The sequence below is a fragment of the Calypte anna genome, chromosome 5 (assembly GCF_003957555.1).
Source record: "Calypte anna isolate BGI_N300 chromosome 5, bCalAnn1_v1.p, whole genome shotgun sequence".
Lineage (NCBI taxonomy): Eukaryota > Metazoa > Chordata > Aves > Apodiformes > Trochilidae > Calypte > Calypte anna.
In genome coordinates, this window is record NC_044250.1 from 11,011,175 (window position 1) to 11,038,194 (window position 27,020).

A 27,020-nucleotide genomic window follows, 5' to 3' on the forward strand; every position below is an offset into this window, starting at 1 on the left:
ATTTAAGTATCAGCAGCAGCACCATGTTTTATCTTATTGTACAAAAATATGAAATAGGGTGAAATGCAGAAATATCCACACTGATAATCAAACACACAGAAACCTGACTACCGTAACTTGCAGTAAATATATACAAGAAACCAAAACCCATCCTGCTGCTGACATTACCTCTGTCCATATTAGCTTGCCAGCCCATATTGATTTGGCACAAAATATGCAAAATATTTTTGTGGTGAAGGATATCTGTGTATGAGAATAGGATGCACTAACATTTTAAAAAGTAGGAAATATTTTACAACGAAGGCTTAACAGAGGAGGGGAACAATGGACAGGTTATTTGCAGTTTTATTCTATATATGCCCTTTTAATAAACTCTGGCATATGATGGAGGTTTACTGTTACTTCACCTAAAATAAATGAGTGTATGGAGAAGTCAAACAGTTGAGTTAGTTTCCATTTCTAGTCCTTCGCAGCCTGAAGCAATAAGGACAAAACAGAACATCAAAAATTAAGTTTGCCCAGTCCTCTGCATTGTGACATCCAAACAACTGGAGAGCACTGTACAGGGATACTGAAAAGTCCTTCCTCAGGAACATGGAGCTGAAAGAAGGCTAAAACATGCACAGGAGGACAGAGTGAAAAGCTCCTATCCTTTCATCAGGGTGCACTACCTGCTGATTGCAGGGGCAATGGCATGGGCCTGGAATGAAGGTATGGACACTGCAGGGCTGACAATCCCACCACATTTATTAGTGGTAAGCTGCAGGAAATGTTCCACATAGCCTTCATAGTTATCTGGCTTCAGATTTACATGCATACACGCACACACTCACACCATCCCTTCTTGAATTTCCTTTCAGATTTCAATGTACTGATATTTTACCTGCTGCTCTTCTCCACAGGCTCTGCACTACTCTCTTTTCTACTATCTATAAAAGACTGTTACATATACTGAGAAGAAAGCATTTTGTTACTGCTTTGATGAGACATGGCAGTATAGTGAGATGTACAGTATAGACCAACTGGTCTCACTGAATTTAACACTGATCTAAGAGATAAGATAAGGAGTTCATTATTTATTCCCTGCTTTCACAGAATGTACCATTTCCCAGGTCCAATTGATTACTTAACACCTGCTCTGTGGCTTATAGATGTACTAATAAGAATAAGAAAAAGAGATCTCCAGTATTGATGTATAAGAAGACAACTTGGGTAGGGAAAAGGAACAAACTTCCAGAAGAAAACTTCTTGTATCTCTCAAGAGACAGGAGAGAACTGAGCCTATATCAAAAGAGAAGCAATCCCATGTGGAGCTCAGTTTATACATAATACTTGAACATGAGTATGTGGATATACAAATGTATGTATCTACATGCATGTACATGTCTTTGTGTGCCCATACAATTATTATATAAAAGATTCAAGTCCTAAGTATGCAAAGCAAATATATGTTCTATCCTTGTGGCTTTTTTCCCTGTACCCTATTGTCCAGATGTAAGATGTGAAACACACCCAAGTCACTTAGAAAGAGAAGTGTCAAGGCAGGCAGCTCAGGCTGAGCTGTTGCCATTATAACTCCGTTAAAAATGAACAACAAATTCAAATAACAGAGGCTGTGTTTGACTGGGGTTCTCTCTGGGTTTTCTCTTTCTAGTTTCCATTTCCACAGCCTCATCTCTCTCCCACCCTTCCCTACTTGCCATGAAGTTATGCTGCCCTTTACTATAAAATTACCAGATTATTATTTTAGACGCTTAACTGATTCTCCATGTTTTTAGTGTGCCCGGGACACATATACACATGTAGGACATATACAAAGAGACTATTTTATATATCTTCCAGCAAAGATAGAAATAGGCTCGGAGTCAGTATTTATTTTATTAGTTTCAACAGATAGTTACATTTATTTCCAAATATTTCTTATTTTCCTAATTGCACTTTTGAATCACTCTGCATGCAGTTGCACTACACACCCTTCTATAAACCCAGAGATAGCATCAGCAAGTAGAATATCTCCATCCATAAAGGAATTCTTATAAAAATGTATACAGCCTGCACAATGTTCTTCACTGTAAAAAATTCTAAATATAGAAGAGTGAGACTTTGGAATCTCCCTTCCCCTTCTGCATGCTACTTATTTCCAGGTAATCTCAGCTGAAGCTTTTCAGTGCTGTCACTATGGCCAATTTTATTTGGCTATTTTTCTCAATACATGTATGTAGCTATTTGCCTTTTCTTTACTTCTCTGTAAATGCCATATGGACAGCAATCATTGAGTCGCCAGATCATACATTTATTTTTATGATATATTATGCTGTTTGATGTCATGTTGACATCTAATTGATGTTGGTTTTGCTTTTTTTTTGTCTTTGTTTTGTTTCTTGGTTTCAATAAAAAGAGAATTTAAAAAAGGCTGTAGAGTGATGACTTAAAGCACTGACAGACATGAACAGAACATGCAACTCTTTTATGATGTGCTGCTGAGTAATTGGGCATATTTCTTGCTTTAGATAACATATAGGAGACCTCTGAATTTTTACTGTACAGTGAAGTATTTGAATGAGCTTAGCCCATATCCTCAAAATAACTTCTTTCTGTAGCAAGAAGTACATGCAGAATATGTTTTCAATAAGGGCTTAACCCATGATTTAAGAGTCAATAAAGAAAGGTTTTCCATAAAGAAATGAGAAAGCAACAATAGAACTAAAATACAACATACTGAAGATTAAATATGTTCCATCAGCACAACAGTGTCTTTGTACAGTAAAGAGCAGAAGGAGATGATTAATAGTAAAATGGTATGTATGTCAAAAGAAAAATAAATGCAGTTTAGACAAAGTACACACTTATTAACAGAGAACATCATTTACAGTTATTCAGATGGGAGGAAGGCAAGGATGAAACTAGCAGAGAATCTATTTCACAATGTGAAGTCACATTCATCTTGGTTCAGGGTTTGCCCCCACCCCCACTACAGCTGCAAAATAAAAATACTGGTGAAACCCTTGATGGAATAAACTTAATGCCTTCAACACGCCCATTGACTTTGGCAGAATCTGGGTTTCCCTCAAGATATCTTAAGGTGCAGCTTTAGCAGCCAGACCTCCTGGATTACCAGTGGGAATGGGCCCATTTTTCCCCCCAGGTTCTTGCTGGACACACACTTGCAAACACCACCAGCCCAAACAGCCTGGACACCAATCGCCCTTTTTTGCAATGAGGCTGAGGCTACAGACCCACCCCCAGCCCTCCTCCTCCTGAATGGCTAATAACAGGGTCCACAAATATCTGGGGCTCTCCAAGGTGGCTCTACCAGGCACTGGTTTTTGGGGCACAGAGAGTGAGGAGGGAAGAGAGGAAGCAGGGAAAGGGGGAAGTGAGCACTTTGGAAACAAGCACAGAGACCAGGTTAAACTTAGACCAATTAAAGGCAGACGAATGTGCCTGACAGACTGATGATCTGCTCAGCACCCACCAGCAAGCCAGCATTTGAAACCCAGTGAAAAGGCCGCAGAGAAATTATTTCTCCATGGTATTATAGTGTGAGAGGATTTGGGGATCACCTCCTCTTATTTTTAAGAAATGTTATAAAAATGACCAGATGTAAGCGTAGTATTTCAAACATGCCAAGTTTTGAACTAAAAGGATACAAAATGTATTATCAGATTATAACACTCTCTGCAGAACCACAGGTCTCCCTGGAGGTGCCCCAGAAATGTGCCAGTCCAGCCTCTCCAGCAAAACTAATAATTGACCTTCCAAAAATAAATACAGACTTACCACCAAATACATATATAGAAAAATGGGAAAATAAAAGACAGAAAGAAAATTAACATTTCATCATCCTGTATACATAAAACCCTTGATAGGATAGTTTCATAAATGCTGCCCACAATGCTTTAATATTTTTAAATAAACAAAAAATAAATATGAATTTATAAGAAAGGCAGCAAAGGTAAATTTTAAATGAAGAGAGTTTGGAAAAGCTGTGAGTTAAGAGTAAACGAAGTTTAAAACACGGATGTTCAATTTTAACTCTAGAAATTGCTGTCACTGCTACTTTGCATATATAATTACACACAAAATGGGAAAGAGGAACAGAAAGAAAACAAGGGTTATAATTCCATCAGCAATTATCTGGAGAAGATGAACATTTTTTTAACTTCACTCTCCTGATATACGGTATCAGTAGAAACCAGACAGGGAATTAAAGCCTGTAATTCACAATATGCATGTTTTTACTGCAAGTGAGATATAAATCAAAGACAAAGTGGTAGATCTGAAATATATATTTCAAAATACTCATCCTCAAAGCTCCTTCTTAACTACCTCTGTAAAAATCCCAAGATGTCCTAAAAATATTTTGATTATGGTATAATCTACTATGTGTGACCTTTGCAGAAATGATTCTTTGCAACTCTAGCAGGTTTCTTTCTCTACCACTTTTGTTAGATTAATGACTCCTTCCATTTGCTAGGAAGTTCTCAGAATCTCAGCATTATGGGACTATTATTGCCAGAACTCATTGAAAACTTGTTATGTTCACACATTTAAATTTGAAAGCCAGAAATTATGAACATATACCTCATTCAAGATAGCATGCACAAGCACAGAAGTACACAAATTATTTCAATAATGTACATTATAGCTATAAAAAAAATGACATCAGAAACCTTTATAAGCATCCGAGAAGAGCCTCGATGCTTAAATCATCAGTTCACACAATTCCTCTTTTTCTAAACTCCCTTTGATTTCTTTGCCTATTAACTCCAATTATTTTACAAGTTGGTGTTAGATGCTCTTGAAATCTCACAGAAATGTACCCATCCTGTTTACACTATATTATCCTAACATAACAGACTATATGGCAGCTCAGTGGGATGCATTACAGAGCTATGCCTTGCTCAAAAGGGTTGCCATCTTGACACTCCTACAGATTTTCTCTCCAGTCATCAATTGTCTTCAGGATTTTACACTTTCTGAAAACAGGTATTTCTACACCTTCTAGTATTCAAGTCTTTGTGCACTCTAGAACATGGATGCAAACATTTAAACAGAAATGCTCCACAGTAATCCTACAAGACAGCATGAAAAAAATCACCAGAAAGATGGCAAATAAAGAAAACCTAAAATTTAACTATTAGTTCTCTCAAGGAAATGTGTAAGAATGAAAGTGGTAAAAGGTGGGAAAAGCCTTCAAACTATAGTAGGGACAGTATCAATGAATGCAAACTATGTAACTCCCCCTTCCTCCCCCAATCTCAGAGAAGGATATACATTATTATTATCACTCCAGGAGCATAATGCATTTGTTTCGTTCAGAATCCATTCTCTGTAATTCTAAGAACTTGGAAGTACAAACATACAACTAAATTACAAACAATACTCTCACTAAAAATATCCAGGTTTTAATAAAAGTTTTGAGGTGATCTGCTTTTAAGACTGTCACACTTTTAAGTAAATGTAGATTGACTTAAAGTAAACATTGCAGGAGGGAGCTCATGCTCTAAGCTTCACCAAGCAATCAGCAAGGCATCTGACACGCTACAGAAAACCTGAGAAATCCAGCAAATAAATCATGTAACACCCATTCAGTACCCTGCAAAGCACACAGTGGGGAGCTGACACATTATTAACTGACTGTAATTTTCACAAACTGTAACATACTAAGAGCTTTATGACATACATGTGGTGAAATATATGTTTGTGTATTATAAATGCACATGTTTTTAAAGCACGTTAATCAAGATACTTCAATTAAATCATTGGGTCACATCTGTTTTCAAGTTAGTAGCATCAAGAATGTTATTACAGCAAGGAGATTTTTAGAAATATCTCTATCTCATGACTCCACTTTAACAAAATCACAAGCCTTTGATGATATTGTTGCACACTACATGACAAAGGAACCTACAGAAAATAACTGTGACAGATTATTGTCCCAAAGTGGTGCTTTCCCTAGATATGAGCAAATTATCAAATTATATTTTATACAAACTTGCAGCAAAACAGCTCTTCCAATGGAACCATGTCCATGAGGGACTTCCAAGGAAGCCTCAATGCCACCCAGAAGGAAAGAACTGATGATTATATGGCACAGACCTCAGCTTTCAACCAAAGCATCATTCCTTTTTCTTTGCTGAAGATTTACACAACTTTAAAGATGCAAATGTCACCTGCCCATTTCAGAAACAGCAAAAAGCAATTCTGCAAATGAGAGAACATTGGCTTTTGAAGCCATACATTGTTGTGCCACACACAGGAAGAACTTGAGGTCCCAAAGGTTCATAGTAGAAAATGGCACTTTGCCAACTCTCATTAATGCCTGACAACCTGTAGATAATCTTCTTGTACTGTACGTCATCTGATACTTTCACATTTACAACCCTTTACAGTAGTCAGCAGTTTCTTTTTAAATAAAAGTAGACAAGATTTTTAAAAATAAACCTAAAGGAGAAAATACAGGCTAGATGTGAAAGCTGAGAGCATTTTCCTCTCTACTGCTCATTATTCTTTAATGTATCATTCTCTTTCTGCATTTAGGCTAAAAAAATAAATCCAATGTAAACACAAAAGGCAAATATCTTTTGAAGGCCAGGCAAATATTTGAAAAGCAAAAAAGAGATTCTGCTTTTATCTCCAGATCACCCTACAATTTAATGGTTAGTGGAGAGGGGTTTCTTTTTTCCTTTCTTGTTTTTCTTTTTCTTTTTATTTCAGGAAACACAGCAGGGGCAGGTCCACACTTCATAGCTCATAGAATGGTTATCAGCCTATAAACTACAACAATGGGATAACAAAGGTCATGTAACTATAACATGTTTGTTATCAGAGCAGAGAGAAAAACTGGCACTATCAAAAGTCTATAAGGCAACAAACCAATGTATTCAAAATCTAGATCCAATATTGGTTTTAAACTATGAAAATTATGTCTGACCTTGTAATCTGATGTATGTAATTTATAAGCAAAGTGCAGATGCTTTTATGGAGCTTAATAGTTTTTATGAGCTTTCTTTAAAATAAACACCACACCGTGGACTAGTAAGGAAGACTTGGGCCTCAGCTATGTCAGTAGGATTAAATAGTATCACATTATAAGAGAGAATAATATCTGCAAGCTAAAAAGGTAAAGATAGGAAACCACTACCAGTCAGCCCACAGTCACCTAGCAGAAAGAATAAATGACAACCTATACCAGTATATGGAATGGATTTCAAAAGTTTGCTAGGTGGGAATAAAGCTCTTAAAGCAAACTGGAATACAAACACCATTTTTTGTCACCTTACTACAAGTCCACAATTCTCAGGTCTCTGATGAGCAAAATGTACAACTGTTCAGTGGGCCAATAAAAAGGGTTGATGTTTTCAGGCCAATAGCAAATTATTACAATTGCACATGAAGACTAGAAATTCCTCCAGAGAGATATTACAGAAATAAAATAAAGATATCGAAGACAATTTTAATAAAAATATTGATACATTAAGGATGTTTTTAATAGCAACAACCACAGGGAAAAAACAAAAACAAAAAAACATGCAAGCAATAGTCTTTAGTTTATTGCTTGCTTAGAACAGCTCTGTCTTAGGGCTTTGTAATAAAACATTGTATAACTCAGCCTCTGCATAGGTATTTATATGCATATGTACCATAAGATAAAACTTTCAGTTTAATCAGTTTGCCACTGAGAGTGGAATTTGTTACACTAAAAGGCCAGCATTTGGTAATTTACCCCAAAATTGGTTTCAATAATAAGATGCACAGTGTAATCAATGATGAACTTGATTCTTCCTCAGTCATCCATGCCCTTAGATCATCTTCTCATATAGATAAAATTTTCTGAGAAATTTACATGTCCAAATTCTTCATTCTATGTTTCTATATTGCACCTTATACTCATTAACAGCTGAAATCTGACATAATATGCTGTAACATTTTTAACCCATGGTTTTCAAGTGCAAATGTTCTTCTAAACACTAATATAAAATCATTGTTTAACAAATTACTGCATTTCTCCAAGTTTTTAACTATATTTCTCTCGGTGATTATGGACTGATAGAGGTTAAGTGCCACCTGCTATAAGACTTAAAAAATTTTGTGATAAACATTCCTAACTAAAGATATTTGATTGGCAAAATAAGATTAATACTAGAAAACAGAACTAGTGTTTGTTTACTTTATAAATAAAAGCTGTATAACATTAAAAATCTGTTTTCTAGCATTAAAAAATCTAATTAAGCATCTGAAAGCTATTTTCGTTAGGTTAATTTTCAGATTTCACAGTATTATCATCAAGTTAAAAGAGAATGGTATTCTACACCAGAAACACTGAGAAAAGTGCTTCATTCCAGTCTTCCACATATATCAGGGGACCCTTCAAGGTGAGATTTATCAAGACTCTATGAGTACTGTAGTAGTGAAATGCAGGTATTGCCAGAAACTTTATTTTCTTATGCCTTTTCCCTTGGAGCCCTTACAAGAAAAATCAAGTTGGTAAAGAATATTAATATGATGTCTATAAGCTCTAAAAGCAATTTTACAAATATCTTAGGTAATAAGTAAATGTGTATGATGTTCAATTCTCTATCTGCTTCATAGCAGAAATACTGAAAGTGCAGGGTAGAACATCAGGATCAATACAGATCCATTCCTATTCTAGGACTGACTCGTGCATCTAACAAATGAAACTGCTGGCAATAGCCTGGAAGACTCATAAATATTCTGATCTATTGATTATATCAACTAATTTTCAATATTTCAGCTGTTAGTGTATTACTTCTCTAAATTCTAGACCACCATCTCTGAAAGCAGAATGATATGTAAGACAGAGAATATATTAATGAAGTGTAAAGTTTTGTGCCTAATTCTAACACAAAAACTTATAAGGTATTACCATGCACATGTAGATAAACAACCATTAGACAGATGCATGCATATGTTCACATAGATATATATGCAAATACAGTTACATAATTGAGCACACAGAAACACATATAAATAACAGACACAATGGGTTTGTATGCATGTAATTATGTATTTGTGCTATGCTTCCATACACACATACATAAATATGTAGATAAATCTGTAACTTCCATGTGAGTGTGTATTGTTCAGACAGAAACATATATGCACAATATGAAAGGAATCCACTTAGCTAATTACTACTAATGAAGATTACAGTAAGTGACAGAGTGTATCATGTTACAAGATCACAGTGTTATCTCACAGATTTTCTAAAGCATGGATCACTTCCTAGCCTGGGTCTAAAAATCACAGTATAGGTTTTGAAAATAATATATCTTCAAATAACATTTTTTTTTTCTCAGTTGCTTACCGTGTGGTTTTAAGTCTCTCTAGACTTGGTATCAGTCAAGCCTTTTTTGTATGGTTTTAGTAATTTATGACATATCCAGAAATAGAGGCACATTTTTTAAACTGAAAGAGTTGCTGCTGCACTGCTGGAGCTGCAGAATGAAAATCACTACCACTGATTAATTAAAATTCAACTAAAAATTAGTTCTGTTTCAGTAGTTCAGGTGAAGTAAAGTAAATCATTCTTTCTACATATTTTTCTATGATATTTAAAGTGTGTAATCATTTTTTTTACTAAGACTTATCATTTGCCATCTAAGGTGTGTCAACTGTAGCCTTAAAGGCTAATGGTGTGATATTGCCAATAGCAATCAGAAAAAAAAGCTCAATAATTTCTTTGCTGGCATCATACCTCCTTTCTAATTTATTCCCTGAAAACCTCAGTTATAGGAAAATGGAAAAATTACATTTGCCATACAATGGAGGAATTATTATTGATACTAGCAGATGAAGCAGCCACTTCTTATTCTTTCCTTGCTGCCAACAGCTAAAAGCAGATAGAAGAGAGAGTGCACCAATTCTGGATTACAAGTAACAGCTGTTGGGTACAGAAGAAAATAACACTAATGAAGTCCATGCACTAATTTCAAGTATAGCTCAAACCATAATCTGATTCTCCTCAAAACAAAAAACCTGCTATTACTGATTATTGTTTTACTTTACTTCGGCATCAGTTCCAAAACTTCACTTTGTCTTTGAAATATGAAGTCTGGGCAAGTATGGAATGAATGCCTAGATTTAAATCCTGACAAGCAAGGGAAGCTTACTACTCTCTTTCTTATAACATATCAGCTCCCTTCCTCATAGAACTTAAAACAAAACAATGTTTCTCTCCTGCTGGGTTTTATTTGGCCTTTGCATTAAACAACACTCTAGATAAGTAATCAAGTTAACCAGACAGTTGTCACAGGGTCACTAACAGCTACTTTATTTTCTCTCAAAACTCTTTTCTGTAAAATGATGACAATATTAAATAGACTACAGCTGATAGGGTAAGTAGAAAGAATAATCAACAGCATACTAAAAATATTTCTTTAAAAGAAAAAGTCTATTGAAAAATCACAGTCAAGAAAGATTCAGCATAAACACCACTAAACCACATATATTACCTCAATAAATGCTAAAAGCATAACCCAGTGAAGCGAGAACAATAACGTATGTGATTTAGCTCACATTTTTCATGCAAAGATTTGGCTGTATGCTTACACATACAGCTTTTTTAGAATTGAACTTAATGGAGACCTAGAACAAATGTTTTTAAACTGGAATTAAACCAGTACAGTCATGATAAAAAGTCTGTTTTGAAAAAAAAATAATCACACGCAGTCAGGATTTGCTTACTGCAATTCCCACTATGGTTTAAATTGATGATTCTCCCACAGTAAAATGTCAGGAAATTTGCACATGCACATAAACTACTAGTCAGGAGACAAAGTGTTATATATTGTTTACATTAACCATTCCTGACCAGAGGTGGAGAGGCCAAAAGGATGGCACTGAGAAGCAGTGGCATCTGTGCATTATAGCTGCTGCTGAAGTGCCCAATTTTGGCTTTCTCCCAGCGTAACAGAGTTTGGTTGGTTTGACCTATTTAAGCAGAAGCACCCTGACAAATCTCTGCTCTGTTCTGAACACCACTGCTTGCCTCCTACACCAAACACCTGCACATCACAATCTCATCAGTCTGGTTAGTAAAACAGACACATCTATGGGACAACAGTCAATCTACTGTCCTTTGGCTCTCACAGACTTGGGTGAATACAGTGCTAGAGCAAATCTGCTGTGGGTTTCATTTCTTTGTTTGTTTCTGGTGGTTATTTTTTCCTACAATTAAAACGTTTGGTCTGAAGGCTCCAGAATAACTGATAACTGCACAAGTACTGATTTATACTATCTTTGGAAGAAATATCAATAGATACTCCTCCAGCAGCTGTAAGAATAAAACCAAAGCCTGCGTAGTAAAAACAGTCAGGGGATTACATTTTACACTTCTGTGGATGTTATGTGCTATCATCCACTACTGAACAGAACTGTATTCCAATAGTGAAAAATTACACATTTGATTACTCTGGGATTTAGTAGCTGAAAATAATGCTCCTTCAACAAATAGTTTCATGAATCCATTTTTTTCAAAAAAAGCGATTGGAATATGTTGGGTGTAATAAGGAGCACATGTAACTCCTACTTCTGATGAGAAAACAAAGAAAGAAGAAAATGTTTTCTTCTAGCAGCACATAATTCATTAAACTCCTCAAGCTCTTCTCTCATAGTGGCTGTTTAAAATGTAATTATTTTCCATAAGACACAAAAATGCTGTCGCAAAAGGAAAATGAAGTCTTACGAGGTTACTCTCTGCTCTATCAGAGATGGTTCAAGAGTTAATAAACATCAACTTGCCTTATTGGAAGTTTTCAAAAACAAGGAACACTTAAGAGCTTGTGCTGAAACCAAAACCCAAAAGACACCAGGCTTTCACTCAGGTGTTTAGGCTAGACATCTTACACTCGGGTGTAAGATGTTTAACATCTTACAATTTATTTATTCCTGAAAAAGAGTTCTAATATTTCATTATTGTCTTTTCATATCTTGACACCTACATGCAACATCCTGCATTTGCCCTGCATTTATCCTTTTTTCATGACACAACCTTGTAATTTTACATCCAGCCACTCTAAGCTGCTGATGCTCCATAAGGAATCTAAAAGCTGAAGTTGTTCATGAGCTCTTTTTGGTAATATAACAGCCTGAAGCATGGCTAAGCACCAGCTGCACCACACTTATCTCCTTGTCTATGAAAGAGTTTCCCCCTCATTGTGTGGATAACTGACCTTAGCTATAGCTAATAAGACATGAGCTTCCTTGAACTATGCAGCTTGACACTGAATCTTACAAAATACTTCAGTGTTATACATACAGACTCACTGAGCTCCTAATGAGCTGAAACACATTATCTCTCCAGTATTGTCATCACAGACAAAGTGTGGTCCAAGGAACAATAATAACCTGGCCCAACCTTTGCTTTGACCATCTGCTTCTGTAGACAAGCTTCTTGCTGGCTACCACCAGGTTTTTATAAAGTAGAAAATCAAGTAATATATAGGTATTTACCTGCCACCCTATTCATTACCTCATCTTACTGTCCCAACCATGTAATGACAAGAATGGCTTGCTTGCCATTCCCCTAAGCTGCAGCTGTGTTTCCAGATGTAGCTCTAGCTAGCCAGAGACCTCTGGAAATTCATTACTTCTCAACTTTGAGCCTTTAAACAGGCTCCGAACTACAGAATCTGCACTGAAGAAAATGCAACAATTTTACTTAACATGAAAACACTCCTTAGTCAAATGAGTTCCACTAAATCAGATAATGTTCTTATCAATCTATTCCAGACACGTCCAACTATGTATTTTTATTTTTTTTTTAACTACACAACTGAGAAGCTCTCACCAGCACAAAAGCAGGATGTAGAGCCAAACTGAACTGACTTGTAGGGTAACTTTATTCACAGGTTACATTATGATATTGCTGAATTTAAATCACTGGAATGGGCACAAGGGCATCTGTGCTAGAGGCTCAAATGTCAACTACATATACATGCAAAAAGCAATAGATGCTGAAATACTACTTCAAAATCCAACTACTCTGTCTAAGCTGTAGTTAGTACACACATGAGTAATGCAGTCACCTTAATCATTCCAAATAACCATACAGTGAGTTTTCTTTTTGTTTGTTTTTTTTTCTTTCCCCAACAGCATTACACTGGTTGTTCCTGATGATGTTCCAAGCAGAGCATTCCAAAGAGTCACTCGTGCAGGAAAACAGTTGGATCTAAACTCAGTTGCCAGCTCTTTTCTAATTTTAAGGTTAGCATTCCCGCTCTGAAGCAAGCATTCTTCTCCAATACTGGTTAAAGAGCTTATTTAATTTAACTTCCATTTTTTCCTTAAACATCTGTGAAACTTCATTTCTCTAATCAGATTCTTACTTTCCTCTGCTAATTACAATCTTGTTTTTTCTTATGTATATCATTTCCTGTGCGATAATTTTTTCATCATTGGTTTTCTTGCTCTTTATATATTTCCTAGATGCTGATGTTCACACTCAGGCAAAGCAACTTATTTGTGTTGTCCCCATTCTCCTTAAAAACCCTCAGAAAAAATATGCCACAAGACATTATTTGCCTCTGTATATTTGAATATTTAGCATAGCTTCCAAAATGCCACCATTTGTTGCCCTGATAGCTCCATCATCAGCAGATTCTAGGATTTTAATTTACTCTAACATGATGAGCCACCCTTCAGAAAAATTGGCCACCAGCTGCCTCTCTGCTTGAGTAGGCTGAAGTCACACACAAAACAATGAAGCTTGTCAGAAAAATGCCACTTCTCCATTTCACTTTCCTCACAGCCTGTTCTTACTTTCTTTGTATTCCTCCATTGCCCTAGACTGCATCTTAATCCCAGTCTCAAAACCAGAAAGTTTCTTTCTGTATGGCTCATGAAAAATTGCCACATAGAACTCAACTGCTACAAGGTCTCAGCATTCAGATTAGGGTTACTTTCAGTTTTCATCTCTATCTTAATTCTTGCATAACCACAATCCATTTCATGGAGCTTTCAGGCAGTTTTGTAGATATAGGCTAAAATTTGGAGAAGGCAAACCCTTCAGAACCAAGACAGATACTGCAGTAACACCTTATGCATATTAAATTCCATTCTACAAAGCAAATCAGGATTTTTTTAAAATACTATTAGTTTAAGTAACAGCACACAACATAGAAAAACTCATTAAATACAACACACTGACTTTCACATTTCTACAGTAATTAAACCCTTATTTCAAAGATTTTGCATATCTCTCATAATTAACTAAATAGTGAATGCTAAATTGAAAAAATGTTAGTCATACCTATGGATTACTCTCAGGTCCACAAATACAACAGACAAATTTGAAATTTTTGCTAAGATAGAGCTTTGAGTTTTTAGAAAATTCCCCCAAAATTATAAGAAGATTAAGTTCAAATGATCTAAAGGTTTGGTTTGCATTTCTCTGTATAAACACAGTGGTATGTTTACCAAACAACCATTTCCTTCTATCCTGAGTTCACAGATTTCTGAAACCTCACAAGAAAAAGTTTTTTAATGAACACAAATGTGTTCAGAACATCAAACCAAACTTGAATAAATCATACAGTGGGAATACTGAGGTCTAGTAACTCTGAATGAAAGAGCTCTGCAATATAAAGGTTTCTGTAAACCTCCACAATATTTTCAGGCACAACTAAAGACAGACTTACGTAACATATTAGTTTGCAATTGCAAAGGACTCTTCAGGTTTTGTAATCAGTTCTCACACTTAAGCAAAAAACAGTAAAGAATTGCTACAATATTTCAGCTACATACCTTGCACAGCTCAGAAAGACAGCTTCTTACCTATCTTAAAGCACAATTTTAATTTATTTCATTCATTTGAGGAAACAGAGAAAACAACATATGCTGTTTCATACGCTGATAGTTAGAGTAAATCAATCAAGATTATTTTTAAAACTAAAAAACAGAAAGAAAAGGTTTTAATTCTTTGAAGAGATGTCTAGCTTACCTGGTTTTGCCATTCCACACCGACAGCCTGAACAATATTATCAGCTCTTCAGGTACTAATTCTTGTTAACTGGAAGGATATTTTCTCTCTTGTTGGATTAATAATCAACTTTCCTGATAGTTCATTTGTAATTCTCTGCTGGTTAACCCTTTGCAGGGCTCCCATTTTGAACTAAGCACCTACACTGTTAAGTTCATTTTAGTACAAAAATAAACAAACATCTGATAATACATACTTGACAGTTAAATAGGGAGAAAGTTTAAGAAAAATAAAATTATAATTGCTTAAAAGAAGACTTTCTTCCTCTTAAAGTCTCTACTTACTAAACCTAAAGCTAGTAAACCAATGCATCCACAAACTGAAAGCAGTGAAGTCTCATGCGACAGCACACTCCCATGAAGCTACTGCTCAGCCTCTCATCTTCAGTGTATGTGTAAATATGACACATGCCTGCTGAATTCTGAAAATAACATCTTCTATTATTGAATAGTGTGCTGAGAAATTACCACAGTTATCAGTTTGTGCAAGGCCGTCCATCTGTGTTGTCAGAAAGCAAGAGCAAGAGTGGCCAGGAGTAAAAATGAGATAAGAGAGGCCCAGAATAGCTAAAAAAGGGGAGTTCAAATAAGGTCAGAACAGTTTAAGATGGGATACCTAACAATTATATGTAATTTTATTTTTCAAAGGTAATAGTAGAAAATTCCATACATTTTATCAGTTTCATAAGAATTCAATATATTTTGGTAGCACTGTTGTAAAATAAGCAAGCAAATTCAAAAGTAAACCTAATAAAGAGGCTTGGAGATCTAGTATAGGAAAGTGAAGCAACCTGGAAATCCTGACCTGTAGAAACTTGTCTTTGTTTGGGAGACATAAAATGGACCTTAGGATGCACTTTGTGGACAGAGGGAAGAAGAAGAGAAAAACAAACTTTTTGGATGGATGACTGAGACACAATGCTGAAAAAATGGAGAAATCAGAAGAAAAGCTTTTTTTATTATTTCTGTAAAAAAATTATTTAGGGTTTTTGATGGCCTAGGGAAAATATAACATTGCAGTTCTATTCACTAACAGAAATGCCTTCCTAGTAAATTGTGTTATAGCTGTTTTATTAAATAATACTGCAGTACATTTGTTTTTTCCTTAGACAAAGGGACAGAGTCTCCAAAAGTTACTGCACAGCACAGAAGAGATAACTTCCCTTTGAGTAAGAGTAGTCCTATAGCAAATCTAGTTTTAGACAACGTAGGTCTCCGTTCTCTCTCCTGTAGCACCTAATATGGTTTGTTGTAAACTTTCTATATGTGCTGTAGAATTTATGATAAAATGCTATAAAGTGTTGGAATAAAATTAATTTCATATTTATTGTTAATTTTGTTCTGTGCTTGTTTGAAGAAAAGCCTTTTAAGAACACCAGTAACGTGAGAAAGTTACAACAACTAAATTGATTGTTAACTATCACATCAGTGGTACTCCTGGGGGCTCCTCTTCATGGGAAGAAAGCTTAAACAACATTTTCTAATTCATTGGACTGCTTCCCGGAGATGTGATGGCCTACAGAGGCAGTGCTGAACAAAGAAGGCTGGAACAGTCAGTCAGTAAACAACCCTTTTCAGAGGATGGTCACAAATAAGTGCAACTTTGTTTAATAAAGGCAAATTATAGTTGTCTTTTATTCTTCAGAAGGTGCATTATCTTTCTCTCGTGTTCCACCTGACTAAACTGGTGGTATCTCTTCTATCACCTGACTGACTGATTGGCTGGAAATAATGGGACAAAACAATCCACTATTGTTACGAGAGACAATGACCTTTCATGTCCTTGGAGCTCGCCATGACCTTTCATCTTTCCTATCCTCCAATGGTCTCTCCTAACAGCTAAAACTACACCCCGTTAGGCTGAATTCCAGATTGTCATAAAAAGCCCCGTCCTTTCGAAACAAAACCAATTTTTACACCAAGGTGGAGAAGAAACACAGGTCCATTGTTCCCGCACAGATGGAAGTTAGAGTTACTACGGCAACAGCTCTAATCCCCCTTTTTACCACCTTTTTCACATCATTGGCCTATCAAGTGTGCTACCTTTTAACTCATAAGCTCAAAAGCTGGTAGTCTAACTGACTGCCCTAATTAGCTACGATTTTCACAGTACAGACAACATGATGAGCTAATCGAAATTTGCAAAATAATGACGTACCTCCAGCAAATATTCCTCCTCCTGAGGCCCAGTCTTAGAATAACAATAATGAGACCATTATTAGAGAAGGGCATTAAAATGCTGCACTGCTGCTAAACAGAGAACTTAATTGTTCTGGTCTTGTCCATTGAATCAACAACCTATTGTTGTGGACTTGAAAAATAAAGGACTGGAGAATGGGTGCCATAATGATTGGTCTGTGCTGCCATACCAGCACTCTGTAGAATTGTTTTCCTTTTGAAACTCTTGATGGACTAGTAGTTTTGTTTAAAAGTAATATAAAAGGCAATTGTCTGGATAAAAAGTCCTATTTATTGAAATCTTTAGAAGGAGTTGCATGGATTTGTTCATGACCCCCAAGATAAAAACACAGGGACCATAATAATGCTATTTGTAGAGACCACTGCTTGTAGTGACACCAGAGCAGGCTGTCCTGTCTAGCTGCTGCAAAAGGAAGGAAGGCATTTCCTTTGCAGACAGAAATCATGACAGAAGGTCAAATAGTGGACAGATCCAATTCATCTGTAAAACAGAAGATGTTTTATAAAAATAACAAAAGTATTACCTTGTATATTTGGTCATCATTTAAAAATTCTGAGTTTAGATGGAACTGATAAAGTTACGCCTCAGTCACAAGACAAGAGTTTTTAGTTTGGTCTGTTGGCAAGAGATTAAAATTTACAGAACTTTTTTTTTTTTTTTTTTTTTTTTTTTTACCTCTTCTATAGAGCTATATCCTAGAGCTTGCACTCGGGAAACTGAATAATATACCTTCAAATGTAGTGACTCAGCTGATTTAAATTATAACTTCAGGGAGCTAAAACTTCTGGACTGTCTTTTGTTATTTATTTTAATTGACAAGGTAGTGAAATCTATGACAGTATTTCGCAAAGTGTTTAGGATAAACATGATCTTGAGAAAAAATATTCTCCCAAATAGAAAAAAATCATAGTTCTATTACATAAAATCATTGATAAATAACAGTATGCTGGATTCCTCCCAGCTTTTATCACAATAGAATAGTTGAAAAAAATTAAGCAAAAACATTTAAACTTTGGAACAGAAATTAAAATTGTGTTACTGTATCTCTTACGGTTACCTCTTTAAATGCATCTTTCTTCCTACATATTGCTAAAAAACAGGCTATGACTTGAGGTTAATAAAAACAATCAGAAACAACAGAATTTGGGTTTGCAAGAGTACCCATTGGTACTTAGCTATTTATTTCAATGGGGAAAAGTTGAGATTTTTTTTTTCTTATTCTAATGAACATATCAAAATGAAAAAAAAAAAAAAAAGTGAAAAGGAATAAAAAAAGGGGAAGAAAACTTAAAGGTTAACCAAAAATGCATTTTCATCACTCCTTAGAACTGCTTGCCTACTATAAAGTTGTCTTGCATCTACTCACAGAACACATTTTCTTTAAATTCAGGGTCTTCTGTAAATTGAAAAATGCCTAATATAACAAAGTATTAAATTGTAAATAAGACCTCTTGCTTCATTCAATCCATGCTTTGCTTCATTTATCTTCATCTTGTTAGGCTAAATTAATTAACAATCTCTGTGTTGCACACTTTCTCTTTTCATTACATCAAATAATGGCCTGAATATGAGAGAAAACCCTCACCACGGGGATCTTGAAACACTACCTTGAGGAAGAGTCTCTTACATATGTATTGCTTTAGCAATATTAACTGGCTAGACGTTACAATGTTTATTAAATTGATTCTTCATCACTTTAAAATAACCGTGTTTTTAACAGTTTTGTGAGAAATAAAAAATATTTTCAAAGAATCAGAGGCTTGCAATAGATCACGTTTACAGTTTGTGAGCCACAAGTACCAAAAATTCATCAATATTTTTCCTCAGTGCTTTATTTAATATAAAACCCCTGCAGCTTGAACACAGTTTCTGGTCAGCCATGTATGCAGGCCCAAACACATTAATGTCTCAAATTACTCCAATCAAGTTGCCATATCATTTGTCTGGGAATGTTCTATGCATAATTAATTGGATGCGTGGGACAGTTTCATTGGTAAATCTCATAATTTTAATACTGTAATGGGAAGCAATGTGCAAGTTTTCTGCCTTTAACCTACATTATGGCATCCAGAGCAAAAGGACAAAACAGTAAAGCCTTTTTTAATCTCACCCTGATCAAACAACCCGCTTTCTCCAATCACAGCTTTGTGCGTGATATCTTTCTGCTAGTGTTTCTTATTTAATTAAAACAGACACTGACAGAAGGACATGGATTAGGACTGTAATGATGCATTTACTTAGATTAATCGGAGGCTCCTTTTGGACTAATGGCTTAAACAAAGAACAAAAGGAAATTGTTATGAAACAGCCTTTCATCCCAGGCAAAGGTCACATTATGAGGTTTTTAATTTTGTCAGTCTCTGTTATATTGGGCCTTGCTACTGGAACATGAGAAGTGCTTCTCTTCCCCTCTTCCCCGAGCCAAGCCAGTTATTATAATACAGCCATTAAAGCTGCAAATTAAAATGTCTGATTTTAAAACAGGTTGCTTCACTTTCAAAACCCTTTAATTAACATGTTGTGCATTGTTGTGAAGGAAAGAAACCTAAAATGCTAATGATCTGCTGCCAGGTGACCACACTACAGTGCAAAATAATACGGACCCTTTCAAGTGGTAGTAATAATAATAAGAATAAGAATAAGAATACACAGCTCTCTTCAATTACCCAACTCTAGGTCTACTCTGTACCACATGTGCTTAGAGAAACAACTGTGCATCTAGCCAAAGATCAGAGTTAAGTATTCAGCATAAGAGATTGTTGTATGTTAACTGGAAAGAAGTCTGTGTCCATTCAGACACTGGAAGGAGAAACATTTGAAACCACCATGGAGCAGGTGATAGTTGGACCAGGCACAGTAAGAAGCACGGAATGGAAAATTCTTACCCCCTCATTTGGAAACTGCAAATACACTCTTGTAAATCTCAAAAGAGCCACCCCCAATTTGCAGTGATAAATTCTGCTTCTGTGCTTTGCTGACAAAAAAGACAGCAAAGCATCAAAAGATCCCAAATACAGTTATACTTAAGTATTTGTCCTTTCAGGTTTTGCCATACAGTACCTAGGAGGCACTTAACCTGATACAAATGAAGAAGGAAAAGCTTGCAGATAGTGCCAACACTGGGTCCAAACAGCAGCACAAATACCATCCTGAAAAATCCAGAACAATTAGCTGGGCAGTCACAGATTAACTCCACTTGACCTGTTTTTCAACAACAGTTAAGAAAAAAAAGCTTTCTCTGTAACTTGACATCTTCACCATAAAGATCCCAGTCTAAGCCCCTCCCAACACTACAGCATAGCATGACAGTGCTCTTCCTAGGTCACAGCTGTAGGAAGTTGGATGAGATGCTGAGAAGCTGTGCTGGCCTTGATTCATTCACAAAGGTCTCTTACAATTCAAGTGACTCCTAATTGACCAGGAAGGTACAAAAATTACTGCAAAGGGGATTTTTATTCATTGAAAATCCCTCACTGCCTTATGTTTTACTGAAAAGTTTTATATATATATATATGTATTTATATATATAAAGTGTCTATCACCATATTGATAAACATTCTTTGGAACCACTCTGACAGCAGAGGTAAGAACAGGAGTCAGACTGTTATTACCTCAGCATTTCTGTTTCCAACCAATTTAAAAAAAAAAAGCCACAAGACTTTGCTGCCAGCCTGCCTGGCTGGTGTTTAATACTGCTACTGTGTGATTCCACATCCAGTGCCCCCCAAAAACACTACTCAGTGATGAGCACAATACATTTCCTCTTCAGACTAACTACAAACCAGCCAGATTAAGAAAATTATAACATATTAAGGACTACAGGTTTTGTTTCATCCCAATCCCACATGTCAACACTTGGTATTGCACAGCACAGATCAGATTCTGCAATGCTGTTGCCACTAAACTCCTACACAATATAATCTCATTCCTAAAAACAATTTGATAATTTGCCCTTGAAAATATTATCACAATTACATGCAAGTCACTGAAATGACCAACATAAAAAGGGTAAATACACTTACTTGCAGACATAGCAACTGCAATTTTCTTAAGTCTCAAACACCTGAGCTGCTTAAAAGGCAGCAAATAATTCAGGTAAATAAAATGTTAGTAAAATCAACTATGAAATAGGTTTCTATCTGGTTAAAAATATGCCAGACCTCACAACAGTCTTCTACAACTTCAAGATATCACTGCCATCAGCTGGTACCCCCATTTCTTTATTTATTTAAACTTAACTGTTCTGCCATGACAATCACACCTTAAGATACAAGAACCTGTTTTCACAGACCCACGTATCATCCACTAGTGTTCTTTGGCTTCCTCTTAATTGTTTTTTTCTCTTTAAGGAAAAAACCTCTTTAAGACAAAAAACACACTTCCAAGTTTATTTATTAAAAAATACCCCAGTATCTAATGAAAAACACTTGTGAAAAGTGATAGGTGGCTTAATCCTTTAAAACTCACAGTCAGGAAATTCCCACTGATTTAATCTGTGGTTGTTCACATATTATATTTGTAGAATTCATCTCAACAGTATATTTTAAAGACATCTTGTGATGAATACTACATTGATATACACAATGCAAATTCACCATTTCCTAAAGTTTTATTTGTTCCTTAAAAGATATGAAATATATGAATGCCCTTCCAGGGAACAAGTAATAAAATCAGCATTCATATCCTACACAGAATGTAAATTCATGCTTTAAGACCAAGCTGCTTTGATAGCAAATTATCTGCATCATTTCACATTTACCAGCTAGAGAGCTGACCAGGTACAGTCTCTATACAGCCAGCATTAGAACAATCAGTGCCTACATGAATACAATACTTTGTGTCCTGTGTTTTTTCCTGAATATCCATGTAGTACATAGAAATATATCTGTAGAAGAACAACAGTAATCCAGCAACCTAGGACTTCAACATAGGAGTCTGAAGAGTCAGGCTGGCATAGCAGCAGCTGGTGGCATAGAATGTGGAAATACTAGTAAAGCAGTCAAATACTTAGTAATCATGAAGGTTTGGTGCAGAATAAGACACTGATTGGGTTTTGATACATTATGAGTTCAACTGGGCTTATTAAAGTAAATATTTGAGTAATCATAGTGCTCTATGATGTTGATTCTGGAAACTGGTGGCCAACGAAGAGGAGAAAAGACAATTACTTTCTCATTTCTTTGAACATCACTTTCACACACCATAGCAAAAGTCCCAACATGCTGTGCCTTGATGTAGAGCAAAATAAAATGTAGGAAAAAAAGTTTTACTAAAAAAATCCTCAAGTCACTGAGATTCCCTGTATAATAATGTAAGCATTTGATCCTAAGACATGAAGAAGAGGGAATTTGGTTCCTTCTAAACAGGTTTTGTTACTCAAGTACCCCTGCAGATTACTGAGTGTGTTTTAAATGTATATAAATAGAGCCTGTATAACATGGAACTGTATATATGCAATGGTATACATAAAGGAATCTATAGAACAGTCATACAGTGGAACCTAATCCTTTTCTTCAAATCACCAGCTTGTGCCCCCAACCACTAGCACTGATTACAAAGAACAGTAATTTTCTCTATTTTCATATACTGTGAATCAAGAATAGTTTTTCTCTCTGAATATCAGTAGCAGTCCTTTGGGCTTGTCCTACTACACGCAAGCTATTTCAGTTGTTTCCATGTATCCTTCTCTGTCCCATTCTACCTGGTATCACAGCTTTGTACATCTATCAGATCACAGCCAGCAGAGCTGTCTGGTTTAGGGGCTTCCAAAGTACCTCCTTTTCAGCCATAAGAACTACAAAGCCAAGCAATATTTGAATTGAAGTCACTTATCAGATTCACCACTAGAAGTGCTCATTACTATTTAACTCTTCTTGCAATTCTAGATATCCCATATCATTTGAAAACTTCATTCCCATCTGATTTGTGATATAATGTACAAAACATTGCAAATTTCACATTTGGCTTTGGAACTGTTGCACCTGTGAACATACCATTGAACTTTTGATCTTAAACTCTCTTTGCAATTGGAGTCTTTCTATTTTCATGTCTGTTAATTTTTTTAGTCCTGAAGATAAACTAGATAAATGATGGAAACAAAATCACACAAGCAGTCAAATCCTCTCTTCTGGCTGTTATCACTTGATCTCAATAAATGATAGGGTTATTATATTCCAAACTGCCTTCTGGAAGAAAATACTTTATGCAATTCATCACTGGCTTTATAGTGAGTGTCAAAAATTAAGTTGATAAAGTAGTTCATATTATATGTAATAGAAAAACTACCTATATACTTTCAAGATTATCCACATGCAAATGTGGGCTGCATCTAACTTCAGACAGATATGCTAGATTTCCACAGAAACTGGGCCAAATGTAACTGCTGAGAGATTTCAATTTGCTGGTGAACCCAACATGATATAGGTCATACACAAAAGGGCCTCATGCACTTATAATTACAGTGTCATACTCACACACGAGATAGTAATCTGATGAACTTCAGTACCTCGTCAAGAAATAATTCACTAACCACCTTTCAGCATTTAACTTAAAATTTTCCCACTAACCAAAATTTCCCTATTTGTATTACCTACTGAAAGGGGCATCAGAAGACTAAGGAATATTTTTGATCCAGTACCTGGCATGCTTATTACCTTTTTATGCCTTGTTTTACCTACATAAAAAAGAGGAGTAAAAACCTTTTCAAGCCACCTTTTAAAACTGCTTTGAAATCTGATGACAAAAAGAGGGAAGGAGGGAAATGGAATCTCTAAGTCTGAAAAAAACCCAAATAAATTAGCATAAATGTTTGGGAGGTTGTTGGTTTCTGTATTTTTGGGGGGGTTCTTTCTTTACTGTTGGAGCTTTCAATACCTAATCCATCAACCATACCACTGCATTGTTTTATTACCAAGTGGATCAGAAGAGACAAATAAATCAAGTCAGGACAGTGAATGCACTTTGGTTACCTGCTATACCTTGCACGTCTCTTTCCCAGATTCAGACTGAAATCCAGCTCCAGCTGCAACAGTTTTCAGGCTGACAAATCTTTCTGGAGCTGTGCCACACAGTGTTTCAGACCTGGAAGGTGCTGCAAGCAGGCACTTTCACTACCCCATACATCAAATTTTCACACATTAAACATCCTTCCAAAGATATACCTGTCACACTGTAATGATATGCACCATCCAATCTTTGGGACCTCATTTCTTCTGCCCATATAATTATAAGGATTTAAAATCTTTCCTTTCTAAAGAGTGGAATTAAAATATATAACCTATTAAAAAGAGGACACTCAATTACAGTATAGAGACTCACTTATAGTTCACTCTCAAAGAGCTTAGGGTAATAGATTCTGAAAATGTGTCATTTTTGGTGTATAATAATATTTTGGAGTATATCTAAATCTTCACAAAATTTCCATTGCTGACACCACTGAAAGTCTGTCACTCTCATGGAAACTGAAGCAGTTTAGTAAGCAAAGTAATGCAAATAGGTTGAACTACCGAAATTTTTTTATTTATTGATATCAATTCAGTGTTCCACCAGGCTCACTTAGAATGCTTATAAACGTCTTGCTGGTAATCACTGAGAATGAGTTGTACAACTGCCTAGTTTCATCCACATTTTGAATAATATCATTATCCGAAATGAGCTTTGACACTACAGTTTTTCTGACCGTCCATGAATATATAATGTTTTTTACATATGCACATTTATGCCTGTGTGCATGCATACGTATGTATAAATATACATGTATATATCTATATATACCTAAAAGTATATAGTTATATGCTATATAGAGTTATATTTTTTAAAAAATCATTAAGTTGTGTTCTCAGCCTTTTCTTCAAAGCCCACCAATTAGAGTAGAGGAAATACGTGGCCATTTCTCTGCTCTGGTACCTGAAAGAGGACAACACAAGCTGCAGGACAGAGCAGGTGCTGCTGAGGAGTGGCCTCAGAGAACAGATGCAAAAAAGCAGAAGGGGAAGAACAAGAGAACAGTCACAGCTTGGGGATGTTGTAGGCAGTTCAGGGACTCCCTACAAAAACCCAGGAACTTCTGACTAGCAAATGCATTTGATACATTGGCAAGCAGTTCCTCCCAATGAACTACTTCATATTACAAAAGGGATGCAAAAGAAAGAGTTAAAATGAAAGAGTTAAATACATAAATTTATATAGATGTTTAAGACAATCACATATGGAGTGATTATCTTAAATGCTACAGAGATAATGTTTTGCTTTACTTTTTCCCCTCAAGCCTGCACCTTTTGTCATCAGGAAATGCATTGTCAGCCCTCACTTGGTAAAATATTTGTATTGCCACACAGTTAAACAAATGGGGTTTTTTTCTTTTTCTTTTAAAGTAGCCTCCCACACATTTCTCTAAACAGTGGCTCATCAGTCCAGCTGGATAACATGTACAAGCCGAGCAGTACAGTCTCCTCTAGCCCCCATTGAAAGGGTTCTTTCCTTATTTCATCAGCCAGAACACATGGGGAAATAATAGGACTGCAAAAATAATGGATTGCATCTGAAAGGAATTCCCTTCCATAATATTCCCACATTCCACTAGAACTCATAGCATCCAACAGGCAATCAGCATAAAAGATTTAGCACAAGCAAGTGCAGGGGATCAGGGTAATCTTTTCTTATTTCTTTTATACACTGATATTCATGATTCTATTGGGTGCTCTTTTTCCTCTGTTTTTATTCTTTCCAGTTCTTCATATGAAATAGGAAGAACTCACAAGTATGATTATCAAATTTATGGTGGATGTTTGCTACACTGCACATTATAGTCTCACAGTTGTTTGCCCTGTGGTATGAAAGATTTGCATAGCATTCAAATGGGAGAGAACTATACAAACCATACTTAAAATATTATTACATTTATATATTTTCCTATATGAACTAGTAAAAAAAATAATCTTTTATCCACTTTAGGGCAACATTTTACTAAAATTAAATGAAAAGGCTTAGCTCTGCTACTTCTTTGAAAAGAATCATGACCAAAAAGACACAGTTTCAGGAAACATAACTGGAAGATGATAAAGAAAATGTCTCTGCTTCCATACGAGGTGATATCATAACCAAATATATCATGGTTGATATTTAAAATCTGAGCATATTCCCTTCTGTAATTCTTTCATCTGTGTGCATGATTTATACAGTAGTTTTGAGAGAGAAAAGAATGAAGCATTTGCCTTTAATCCAAGGCGGTTTTATGTGGTGTTGTTTTTGCTGTTTTTTTAAATTCATTATGCTCTCCTTTCCCATCACTGGTGACCACCACTGCAGCACCATATCTCCAGCTGTGAGCTTGAACATGCAGCTGCTCCCTGAAGCCAAAGCAAGTGTTGCTTTTTCCGATTTAGAGCAAGGGACACTGGGGTGGAGGGTGCAGCCTTAAGCTTCTATTCCTTTTGAATTTCAGTGTCACCTCTGTAACACAGTATATTGCACAGAAACCTAGACAATTTGAGAAATTAGAAGGAAAAGCTGCAGCTTTTTTTTACAGAAAATTATCAGATCTTTTAGCAGCAATTCAATATTGCGGCCCCTTCAATGGGAAAAACTATTTAAACCATGTTTTACATGAAGTATTTTATAAACAGTACACCTAATTTAGAAAGTTTTCTTGTTACAGAGCACAAAGTGAAATCTTCTGTACCTGACCACTATTTACCACTCCCAGAGAAGGCTGTCACCTAGGAGGGGAGGAATTCTCTTGCAGAACATCCAGAACATGTTAGAAACAGACAAACAACGGATGGAAAGAAGGAAGGAAAGAAGATTACTTTGGCAGTTG

General features: G+C 35.8%; 1 protein-coding gene across 10 annotated transcripts in view; it reads right to left on the bottom strand.

The window, feature by feature from the left end:
* The window catches only part of SOX6 (SRY-box transcription factor 6), a 334,845-nt gene that overhangs the window by 230,527 nt on the left and 77,298 nt on the right, over positions 1-27,020 (bottom strand). For 2 of the 10 annotated variants that reach the window (XM_030450943.1, XM_030450939.1), the window contains exon 1: positions 14,966-15,397. The exons of 7 other annotated variants lie outside the window; for them this stretch is intronic. The gene's annotated coding sequence lies outside the window, so the exon portion shown is untranslated. Of the gene's footprint in view, positions 1-14,769; positions 14,800-14,965; positions 15,398-27,020 lie in introns of those variants that run through there. One more of the 10 variants, XM_030450945.1, reaches the window with a different exon arrangement.